General features: G+C 48.3%; 1 protein-coding gene across 1 annotated transcript in view; it reads left to right on the forward strand.

Moving 5' to 3' along the window:
- The first annotated feature begins 10,621 nt into the window (after nt 1–10,621).
- LOC121577808 (innate immunity activator protein-like) overlaps nt 10,622–12,305 on the forward strand; it is a 75,984-nt gene continuing 74,300 nt past the window's right edge. The window contains exon 1 of the mRNA XM_045212277.1: nt 10,622–10,703. The gene's annotated coding sequence lies outside the window, so the exon portion shown is untranslated. The remainder of the gene's footprint in view (nt 10,704–12,305) is intronic.

Consider the following 12,305-nt stretch of genomic DNA (forward strand, 5'->3'; position numbering starts at 1 on the left):
GCCTGGGCATCCCACTCCAGAGTCTTTATTGCAGAATTGTGTCAATGTGGTGGTCAGTTTTAAATTGGCTAACACTTATCACATTGTTTGTGCAGGCTGAAATGTGGTGCGTTGGGATATATGGTTGGGATGCTATCGGAAACATTAACAGTTGTTACACAGCTGTAATTACAGACTGCAATTACCACGAGTTACATGCTTTTATTGCAGTGTAACTATGTTTTATTACAATTAATTACAATACTTGTTACAGTGTAATTACATATGTAAATTAAGTGTTACCAAGACATGTTTTTAGAAATGTTTGCAAATGTATTGAAAGGGAAATACAGAAATATGTAACGATCCCGGCAGTCTGAGTCGGGTCCTGTCTGTGGACTAGTTTTTCTGCTCGGGATCTCCAGTTTCCCGAGGGTTCTGGAACGCTCCGGGGAGCTCTCTTGATTTCCGCACCTGCATCCCATCAGCAATCTGCACACCTGGTCCTGATCATCACCCTTCTTAGGCTCTGGCCTAACATCCATTCCCTGCCGGATCGTTAGCCATGAACAGTAGGTTTATCAGAGTATCAGTCTTAGAGCTTCTAGCGTTAGTTTTGTTGTTTTGCACCTTGTTGGTTTGTTGTTCACTTACCTCCGTTTTTGTTCCATCTGCAGTCACTCGTCCGGAACCTTCACCCCTACCTCTGCCTGATGGTCGGCGGCTGCCGAGCCATCATTGGACCAACAACTGCACCCTCAACAACTCATCCACGCCGCCCGCTCTGTTCCCTGGATTATTCAGCATCACTCGTGAATTTGTAAATAAACACTCACCTTCGTTTCAACTTACCTTGTCCTGGTCTGCTTCTGGGTTCTGGCTTTGTAACTCGTGACAGAACGATCCGGCCAGTAATGAACCCAGCGGACCTGGACTCTGTTCGCCATGCCATTACCCATCAGGAGAAGATGTTGGGCCATCATAGCACGGAGCTACAGGAGATCGCGTTGGCAGTTCGGAACCTTTCTACCGGTCTGACGGAGGTCCAGAACCAGCGCAAGTTTCCGGTGGAGGATCCACTACCGGTTTCACCCATCTCGCCTGCCGCGCCTGAAGCGGTGTCCTTCCGTGAGCCCAAGGTTCCGACGCCGGATAAATATGAGGGGAGCTGGGAAGATGCCGTTCTTTCCTTATGCAGTGTGGGTTAGTGTTCGATCTACAGCCCTACTCTTATGCACAGACAAGGCTAGGATAGCCTTTGTGATTGAGTTGCTGCGTGGTCGAGCGCTGGAGTGGGCTTCAGCCGTGTTGGGAACGACAAGACCCCTGCATGGCTTCATACCAGGGGTTCACGGCCGAGATGAGGAAGCTCTTCGACCATTCCGTCCGAGGGAGGGACGCAGCTAGGCGCCTGTTTTCGCTCCACCAAGGAACTCGCAGCGTGGCCGACTTCGTGATCGAGTTCAAGACGTTGGCTGTGGAGAGTGGGTGGAATGAGGAGTCTCTGCAAGCGGCCTTTTACCAGGGTCTGTCGGAGCAGCTCAAGGATGAGCTGATCTCCTATCCGGAGCCTAGTGACCTGGACAGCTTGGTAGCCTTGTCTATTCGGGTGGATAATCGAGTCCGAGAGCCGAAGGAGGGAGAAGCAATGGGGTCCGTCCAGTCGATCAGCTTCTCAGTTCCCAGTCGGGTCGGGTGGTGGACCAGAACACGTCGATCATTCTCCACCACAAAGGATTAGTGGAGAGGTCCTCTCTCCCGATTCTGAACCCATGCAAGTGGGGCGGCACGGGTTAACCAAGGAGGAGCGTCAACATAGACGTAAGACCAACTGCTGCCTCTACTGTGGTAGCTCGGGACATTACATCTCCACTTGTTCCCGGCGGTCGTCAAACTGCCCGGCTCGCTAAAGTTGGGAGGACTTTTTAGCGAGCCAGTTTCAACCTCTCAGTACCTCTGTCAGACCCCGTTTCCCGGCTACCCTTGTGAACAGGAATCAGAGCTTAGCGATTAACGCTTTTATCGATTCAGGTGCCGGTGGAAGCTTTCTTGATGCCGAGTTGGTGGAACAGCTGGGGCTTTCCAAGGAGCAATTGCCGGAAGCCATTGAAGCGACCACTCTGAACGGCAGTAGTCTGGCACGTATCACGATGAGGACTGAACCGGTTAAGATGCTGTTGTCGGGGAATCATTCGGAGATGATTTCATTCTTCATTCTGCCGTCTTCCCATGTTCCTCTGGTCCTTGGATACCCCTGGCTGAAGGAACACAATCCCACGTTCGATTGGGTGACGGGCAAGGTAACGAGTTGGAGCCTTGATTGTCATGCTAACTGTCTCAAGACTGCCTGTCCCCATTCGGTTCCCAGTCAGGTGATTGAGGCTAAACCCCCAGATTTGTCCCTGGTTCCCGAGACATATCACGATTTGGGGGAAGTGTTCAGTAAGCAGAAGGCTCTGTCACTCCTCCCCCACCGACCATATGATTGTGCCATCAACCTGTTCCCTGGAGCTGTCTACCCCAAGGGAAGGTTATACAGTATCTCCCGCCCTGAACGTGAGGCTTTGGAGACCTACATCAAGGGAGTCCCTAGCTGCTGGTCTCGTTCGTCCCTCGTCATCACCCCTGGGGGCAGGATTCTTCTTTGTGGGTAAGAAGGATGGCTCTCTTCGACCGTGTATTGATTATCGGGGGTTGAATGACATCACGGTCAAGAACAAGTATCCCCTGCCCTTGATGAGTTCTGCCTTCGACTCCTTACAGGGTGCTACGGTGTTCACAAGCTAGACCTACGCAATGCGTATCGCATGGTCCGGATCAGAGAGGGAGACGAGTGGTTGACGGGGTTCAATACACCGATGGGTCACTTCGAGTATCAGGTGATGCCGTTTTGACTGACCAATGCTCCAGCGGTATTCCAGAGTATGGTGACGACGTCCTGAGAGATATGATCGGTCTCTTTGTGTTTGTTTACCTGGATGACATTCTGATCTTTCTCGAAGGAACCTTCCGACCACGTCCAGCATGTCCGGCAGGTTCTGCAGCGATTGTTGGAGAATCGCCTGTTCGTGAAGGCCGAGAAGTGCGAGTTTCACGCCCACCACGACATCATTTCTCGGGTACATCATCTCCAGGGGAGAGATTAGGATGGACCAGGAGAAGGTTAGAGCGGTTCTGGAATGGGCCCAGCCCGGTACGAGATTGCAGCTCCAGAGATTTTTTGGGTTTCGCGAATTTCTACCGCAGATTCATCCGGGGATTACAGCCGTGTGGCCGCTCCGTTAACTGCCTTGACTTCCAGTATCAGGAGCTTCAAGTGGAATCCGGAGGCGGATCGAGCGTTTCTGGATTTGAAGAGGCGATTCACCAACGCACCGATTCTCTCTCAACCGGACACGGCCCGTCAGTTCGGCCGTTGAAGTGGACGCGTCTGATGTGGGGAGTTGGCGCCATCCTGTCGCAGGCGATGCTCCACGGACAGTAAACTCCATCCCTGCGCCTACTACTCTCGTCGCCTTTCGCCTGCGGAGAGGAATTACGATGTGGGTAACCGGGAGCTTCTGCGGTGAAACTTGCCTTGGAGGAGTGGCGCCACTGGTTGGAGGGGCGGAGCAACCGTTTATTGTCTGGACTGACCACAAGAATCTTGCTTACGTGCAATCGGGTTAGACGTCTCAACTCCCGCCAGGCCAGGTGGTCGTTGTTTTTCGGACGATTCAATTTTTCCCTGACGTTCCGACCTGGATCTAAGAACGGCAAGGCGGACGCCTTGTCTCGGATGTTCTCCAAGACGGAGGAGGGTGGGTCCAAGACCGAGACAATTCTCCCGAACTGCGTCGTGGGAGCTGTTAGGTGGAAGATTGAGGAGGAGGTGATGGCGGCTCTTCGGACGCAGCCCGGTCCCGGTAACGGTCCACCCGGTCGGTTGTTTGTGCCTGAGTCGGTTCGTCCTGCGGTCCTCAAATGGTCCCACGCCAGCAAGATGGCTTGTCACCCTGGCGTGGCTCGGACGATGGCGTTTCTTCGCAGACGTTTTTGGTGGCCTGCCATGGCCGAGGATACTCGGGGTTATGTTGCTGCCTGTCCAGTGTGTGCGCAGAATAAGGGTACCAATCGGCCCAGCTCTGGACTACTTCACCCCCTTCCTATTCCCCGCGACCATGGTCGCATCTGGCCCTGGACTTTGTCACTGGGTTGCCCGCTTCTGAGGGGAACACGGTCGTTCTGACTATCGTGGACAGATTCAGCAAGTTCGCCCACTTTTGTGCCAATTCGCCAAGCTTCCCTCTGCCTCGGAGACGTCCGAGATCCTGGTTAGGGAGGTTTTCAGGGTCCACGGGTTGCCCAGTGATATCGTTTCCGACCGTGGCCCTCAGTTTACCTCTGCTGTCTGGAAGTCCTTCTGTTTGGCCATTGGAGCTACAGTCAGTCTCACATCTGGTTTTCACCCCCAATCTAATGGTCAGGCGAAAGAGAGCCAACCAGAAGATGGAATCCACGCTACGCTGCCTGGCCTCTTCCAACCCCACCTCCTGGGTCTCTCAGTTGCCTTGGGTTGAGTATGCCCACAATACTCTCCCTACATCTGCCACTGGGATGTCTCCCTTCCAGTGCCTGTATGGCTACCAACCTCCCTTGTTCCCTTCTCAGGAGAAGGAGCTCTCAGTGCCTTCTGTTCAGGCCCATATTACGTCGTTGCCACCGGACCTGGCATCGGGCCAGAAGGGCACTCCTTAGAGTTTCGGACCGGTATCAGCTCCAGGCGAATCGTCGCCGGATCCCCGCTCCCACCTACACCATCGGAGATAGGGTCTGGTTGGCCACACGGGATCTTCCTCTACGGACTGAGTCTAGGAAGTTGTTACCGAAGTTCATTGGTCCGTTTGTGGTGGAGAAGGTGATCAACCCGGTGGCAGTTCGACTCAAACTCCCGAGGACGCTCAGAGTCCATCCCACCTTTCATGTCTCCTGCCTCAAGCCTGTTTTCCTCAGTCCTCTGTTGCCTCCTCCGCCTCCTCCTCCTCCTCCTCGGATGATCGGAGGTGGTCCTGCCTACACGGTGCGACGCATCATGGATTCCAGACGGCGGGGCCGGGGTTTCCAGTATCTCGTGGACTGGGAGGGGGTATGGTCCTGAAGAGAGGAGTTGGATTCCGCGGCGACAGATCCTAGATGCTGACCTCATCCGTGACTTCTACCGCCTCCATCCTGGCGCTCCGGGAGTCCGCCTGGTGGCGTTGGCGGAGGGGGGGTACTGTAACGATCCCGGCAGTCTGAGTCGGGTCCTGTCTGTGGACTAGTTTTTCTGCTCGGGATCTCCAGTTTCCCGAGGGTTCTGGAACGCTCCGGGAGCTCTCTGGATTTCCGCACCTGCATCCCATCAGCAATCTGCACACCTGGTCCTGATCATCACCCTTCTTAGGCTCTGGCCTAACATCCATTCCCTGCCGGATCGTTAGCCATGAACAGTAGGTTTATCAGAGTATCAGTCTTAGAGCTTCTAGCGTTAGTTTTGTTGTTTTGCACCTTGTTGGTTTGTTGTTCACTTACCTCCGTTTTGTTCCATCTGCAGTCACTCGTCCGGAACCTTCACCCTACCTCTGCCTGATGGTCGGCGGCTGCCGAGCCATCATTGGACCAACAACTGCACCCTCAACAACTCATCCACGCCGCCCGCTCTGTTCCCTGGATTATTCAGCATCACTCGTGAATTTGTAAATAAACACTCACCTTCATTTCAACTTACCTTGTCCTGGTCTGCTTCTGGGTTCTGGCTTTGTAACTCGTGACAAAATATCTAATTTACACAAGTATTCACACCCCTAAGTCAATACACGTTAGAATCACCTTAGAGCTGTGAGTCTTTCTGGGTAAGTCTTTTAAGAGCTTTGCACACCTGTATTGTACAATATTTGCTCAAGTTGGTTGTTGATCATTTGGAGCCAGCAGCATACCACACTGCGTCCCACTACTGGCTTGCCTCTAAAACTAAGCAGGGTCTGTCCTGGTTGGACCCTGGATGGCAGACCAGACGCTGCTGGAAGTGGTGTTGGAGGGCCAGTAGGAGGCACTCTTTCCTCTGGTTTAATAAAAAATGGCCCAGGTCAGTGATTGGGGACATTGTCCTGTGTAGGCTGCTGTCTTTTGGATGGGATGTTAAACAGGTGTCTGACCCTCTGTGGTCACTGAAGATCCCATGGCACTTATTGTAAGAGTAGGATGTCCTGGCTAAATTCCCAATCTGGCCCTCATACCACCATGGCCACCTAATCATCCCAAGATTCCAATTGGCTCATCCATCACCCTCCTCTCCCAGGTTGTTGCTGTAAATGAGAATGTTTTTTCAGTCAACTTACCTAATAAAATAAGGGTTAAAATAAATACAGACATTTTCAAGTCTTGCCATAGATTTTCAAGCCGATTTAAGTCTTAAGATTTAACTGTAACTAGGCCACTCTGGAATATTCAATGTCGTTTTGGTAAGCAACTCCAGTGTATATTTGGCCTTGTGTTTTAGGTTATTGTCCTGCTGAAAGGTGAATTTGTCTCCCAGTGTCTGTTGGAAAGCAGACAGAACCAGGTTTTCCTCTAGAATTGTACCTGTGCTTAGCTGTATTCGGTTTCTTTTTATCCTAAAAAACTCCCTAGTCCTTGCCGATGACAAGCATGCCCACAACATGATGCAGTTACCACCATGCTTAAAAATATGAAGAGTGGTACTCAGTGATGTGTTGTGTGGGATTTGCCTCAAACATAACACTTTGTATTCAGGACATAAAGTTAATTTATTTGCCACATTTTTTGCAGTTTTCCTTTTGTGCCTTATTGCAAATAGGATGCATGTTTTTGAATATTTGTATTATGTACAGGCTTCCTTCTTTTCACTCTGTCATTTAGATTAGTATTGTGGCGTAACTACAATGTTGTTGATCCATCCTCAGTTCTCCAATCACAGCCATTAAACTCTGTAACTGTTTTAAAGTCACCATTGGCCTCATGGTGAAATCCCTGAGCGGTTTCCTTCCTCTCCGGCAACTGATTTAGGAAGGACGCCACAATACAGGACGTACCGCCCCCACCTACCATCAACCAATCATGTCAATGCGGAGCTATACGGCGCCCTCCACATTGTTACAATATTTGAGAGGCGCATGGCGATGCGGTACGGAGCTTGATTTGGCCTCTGCAGGCTCTGCAATTGCGTCACACCTTCCATACGAAGCCTCCGACAACATTTTCGGCTCAAGCATGAATTGGCTTTCAGGCTTAGCTACAATGCTACAGTTGTCAACAACTGTTGTCCCCAACGCGAAAGAAATAGCCACGGACCAATGTCGAGCATCAATGGGTGTAACTTGATATCCGTATAGCTCCGCACTGACATGATTGGTTGAGTTTGCAGATGACACTACAGTGGTAGGCCTGATCACCAACAATGACGAGACAGCCTATAGGGTGAGGGCCCTGGCAGAGTGGTGCCAGGCAAATAACCTCTCCCTCAACGTCAACGTCAACAAAATGAAGGAGCTGATCGTGGACTTCCCAAGACAGCAGAGGGAGCATGCCCCCATCCACATCGACGGGGTCGCAGTGGAGAAGGTGAAAAGCTTCAAGTTCCTTGGTATACACATCACTGACAATTTGAAATGGTCCACCTACACAGACAATGTGGTGAAGAAGGTGCAACAGTAATTTGGCATGGCCCCTAAGAACCTCAAACTTTTACAGATGTACCATTGAGAGCATCCTGTCAGAAAAACAGAAATACCTTATTGACGTAAGTATTCAGACCCTTTTCTATGAGACTCGAAATTGAGCCCAGGTGCATCCTGTTTCAATTGATCATCCTTGAGATGTTTCTACAACTTGATTGGAGTCCACCTGTGGTAAATTCAATTGATTGGACATGATTTGGAAAGGCACACACCTGTCTATATAAGGTCCCACAGTTGACAGTGCATGTCAGAGCAAAGACCAAGCCATGAGGTCGAAGGAATTGTCCGTAGAGCTCCGAGACAGGATTGTGTCGAGGCACAGATCTGGTGAAGGGTACCAAAAAATGTCTACAGCATTGAAAGTCTCCAAGAACACAGTGGCCTCCATCATTCTTAAATGGAAGACGTTTGGAACCACCAAAAACTCTTCCTAGAGCTGGCCGCCCGGCCAAACTGAGCAATCGGGGAGAAGGGCCTTGGTCAGGAGGTGACCAAGAACCCAATGCTTGCTCTGACAGAGCTCCAGAGTTCCTCTGTGGAGATGGGAGAACCTTCCAGAAGGACAACCATCCCTGCAGCACTCCACCAATAAGGCCTTTATGGTAGAGTGGCCAGACGGAAGCCACTCCTCAATAAAAGGCACATGACAGCCCGCCGGGAGTTTGACAAAAGGCACCTCAGTTAAATATCATAATTTATATCATAATTTTATTTTATTTGCTTGGTTTTTATGTTTTACACTTTGTGTCATTTACAACAGCCTCAATGCTATGTTTTTCATGTTCTGTTTGATCTCAGACCATGAGAAAAAGATTCTCTGGTCTGATTAAACCAAGATTGAACACTTTGGCCTGAATGACAAGCGTCACGTCTGAGGAAACCTGGCACCATCCCTACGGTGAAGCATGGTGGTGGCAGCATCATGCGTGGGGGATGTTTTTCAGCGGTAGGGACTGGGAGACTAGTAGGATCGAGGGAAGATGAACGGAGCAAAGTAAAAGAGATCCTTGATGAAAACTTGCTCAGAGGAGGATCAGACTGGGGGAATACCTCCTAAGCACACAGCAAGATAAAGGAGTGGTTGGGACAAGTCTGAATGTTGGAGTGGCCAGCCAGAGCCCAGACTTGAACCCGATCTAACATCTGGAGAGACCTGAAAATAGCTGTACAGTGACGTCCCATCTAACCTGACAGAGCTTGAGAGGATCTGCAGTGAAGAATGGGAGAAACTCCCCCAAATACAGGTGTGAAAAGCTTGTAGCATCATACCCAAGAAGACTTGAGGCTGTAACGCTGCAAAGGTAACAAATTACTGAGTAAAGTGTCTGAATACTTATGTAAAATTGATCAACCAATTTAATCCGTTTTAGAATAAGGGTAATGTAACAAAATGTGGAATAAGTAAGGGGTTGAATATAATGGTGGTGAGGCGGAGGCATGCAGAGGCAAATGAGCTTGTTGCAAGCATGCAATCAGGAAATTGTACAATGCTGAGGGCATATAGCTCCGGATTGACACGATTGGTTGATGGTAGGGGGGGATGGAGTAGTGTTGCCAACTCTCGGTAAGGAAAGTAGCTATTGGCTGTCTAAATGTACCTAATTTGTATAATTGGCACGTGTGCATGTAATTGTGATGGAGCTGTAGAAGAGAGAGGAATAACGTTTGGGAGAGACAAAAAGTGAGTAAAAAACACACCATTTAATCCCACCCGAATGTCAAACCAGGGCGGGATCAGCCAGCGGCGGCTTCCCCGCATGCGCATCTATTTGCAGTGGAGGAGGGGTGGAATCGTCTGATGCATCTGGGAGGGACTGCTGCGCGAGGACTGGGCCGCCTGTGAGAGCTTTGGAGGGGGTAACAAAGCACCAAATGCTAATGAGAATAGTAAGAACGATAGTGCTTTACGTAGAGTCTCCAAAAGTCTCCATAACACCAGAAAAAGTCGCTAGATTTATCACTTTTTTTGAAAATGTGTGCTAAATTGGCAACACTGGGGAGGTGCAGTATAAACACAAACTCACCTCCTCGATCACTTTTTCCCAACAGTTCTGCTCTGCTACACTAAGCCCAAGAAGTAAGGAAGCCCTAATGTTGCAGAGGTTGGTCGCAGTAATGATGTAAGGCAATTCCACTTAGACATTGATTGAATGCAGAGCCTTTTAGTCAACCTATTTCTATATATTTGATTTTTAATATAGATGAGCAAAATATGTGAAAAAAAAAACAGCTGGCATAAATCACACTGAGGAATCCGATCACTGCTGTTGGGAAATTGCTTTTTGAGGTGTTTGGGTGAAGTTTATATAAAAACGGATAAAGTGTATAAAAATATTTTTATAATAAACCAAGATAGACCACAGGGTTAATAAAATGAGTATTGTGGGCAGAGCAAGCACGAGCTTAGCGAGATATGGGTTAGCATGCATGCATATTTTTAGGGGAAACCCCTTTGTGAAGTGCGGGTGAATAACTCTTATAACATATTTTAGTTTTAGGAACAGGAAAACTGTATTGAGATTCAAATGTTTATGATGAGAAAATTTGCAGAAATTCGGCAAAAATCATCTAGTTATTTCCCACTGCCGTATGTGAGTGGAAACGCCAAGCGGATGCTTACATATACATCCGGTGAAATATTATTTATTGTGGTGTTTCATAAGGAATTGGTAGATCAATAGCTGGTGGGGTGCAGCTAAACAGTAACTTTTGACAGTTGTTTTTGTATGTAATGCTGTATTTAAAAAAGTTTAAATTATATTTAAATTAAAATGGTTAAAGCATATCGTGGTAAGATTGTTTAACTTGGCAGCAAACTCAGTAAAAAAAGTGCCCTGATTTTTTGGGACTGATATCATGGCCCATTCCCGTTGTGGCGTCCCTCTTCAGAGTATTTTCGAATGAGGAATACTTTTTACAAATTCTGGAAAACGTGGATGAATGTTGAGATGGCTTTGCAAAAAGTTTTTGTACGCCCTACAAAATTGGACATTTGACATATCACATAAGGTAGTTATGTGTTGCTGTTGTTCTGTTCATCTTTCGCAGTAAACAAACGATGTGTTTTTGTTAAAATAAAGTAGCGAACGTTTTAGCTATAGCACAATGCTACACCAACTTCTGCAGACCTTGACTAAAATTATAGAAAATTATTGTAAGCGTTTTCATAATTTCCTTTACTTTGTATGCAATAATGAAAAGGAGTACATTTCCATGCATGATTGCACGTGTTCACATTGTGCATTTAGTAGTGTTTTGTTTTATTTGTACTTTATCACTGCCTAACTCAACTTTTGTTAAGTGCAACTGGAAAAAAGTTAGTGTTAATACTTGAATCAAAAGTGAAAAAGTTATGGACAGAATACTTTTCTTACTGAGGAGGTCCTGTGGCCGTGACGATAACTTTGGGGGATGAATGAAGAGTTGAATGGTAAAGATGGTAATCCTCCATGGAATGTTGTCATGGAGGATATATTAGCTAAATGAAATTCTAAACAGTGTAATGATTGTGTACATAGTGGGCCAGATTCTCCCCTAAAGATTGTCAATGCTTACAAAAAATTACTGGATGACAACGCAGTGAACTGTAATATTTTGGACACATAGCCCTAACTGCAGTTAGGCTATACTGCAGTAACCTCAGTTAGGCTGTATATCCCTGGCGCAGCTTCGTATTGGCCTTTTCCTAATCAATCAATCAATCAATTTTTATTTTATATAGCCCTTCTTACATCAGCTAATATCTCGAAGTGCTGTACAGAAACCCAGCCTAAAACCCCAAACAGCTAGTAATGCAGGTGTAGAAGCACGGTGGCTAGGAAAAACTCCCCAGAAAGGCAAAACCTAGGAAGAAACCTAGAGAGGAACCAGGCTATGAGGGTGGCCAGTCCTCTTCTGGCTGTGCCGGGTGGAGATTATAACAGAACCATGCCAAGATGTTCAAAAAATGTTCATAAGTGACAAGCATGGTCAAATAATAATCAGGAATAAATCTCAGTTGGCTTTTCATAGCCGATCATTAGAGTTTAAAACAGCAGGGTCTGGGACAGGTAGGGGTTCCATAACCGCAGGCAGAACAGTTTAAACTGGAATAGCAGCAAGGCCAGGCGGACCTGGGGACAGCAAGGAGTCACCACGGCCGGTAGTCCCGACGTATGGTCCTAGGGGCTCAGGTCTCTCAGTTGGCTTTTCATAGCCGATCATTTAGAGTTGAAAACAGCAGGTCTGGGACAGGTAGGGGGTTTGTAGCGCAGGGCAGAACAGTTGAAACTGGAATAGCAGCAAGGCCAGGCGGACTGGGGACAGCAAGGTGTCATCATGCCCGGTAGTCCTGACGTATGGTCCTAGGGCTCAGGTTCTCAGAGAGAGAAAGAGAGAACGAGAGAATTAGGAGAGAGCATACTTAAATTCACACAGGACACTGGATAAGACAGGAGAAGTACTCCAGGTATAACCAACTAACCCCCAGCCCCCGACACATAAACTACGGCATAAATACTGGAGGCTGAGACAGGAGCGGTCCGGAGACACTGTGGCCCCATCCGAAGAAACCCCTGACAGGGCCAAACAGGAAGGATATAACCCCACCCACTCCGCCAAAGCACAGCCCCG

Source organism: Coregonus clupeaformis, unplaced genomic scaffold, assembly GCF_020615455.1.
Source record: "Coregonus clupeaformis isolate EN_2021a unplaced genomic scaffold, ASM2061545v1 scaf0005, whole genome shotgun sequence".
Taxonomy (NCBI): domain Eukaryota; kingdom Metazoa; phylum Chordata; class Actinopteri; order Salmoniformes; family Salmonidae; genus Coregonus; species Coregonus clupeaformis.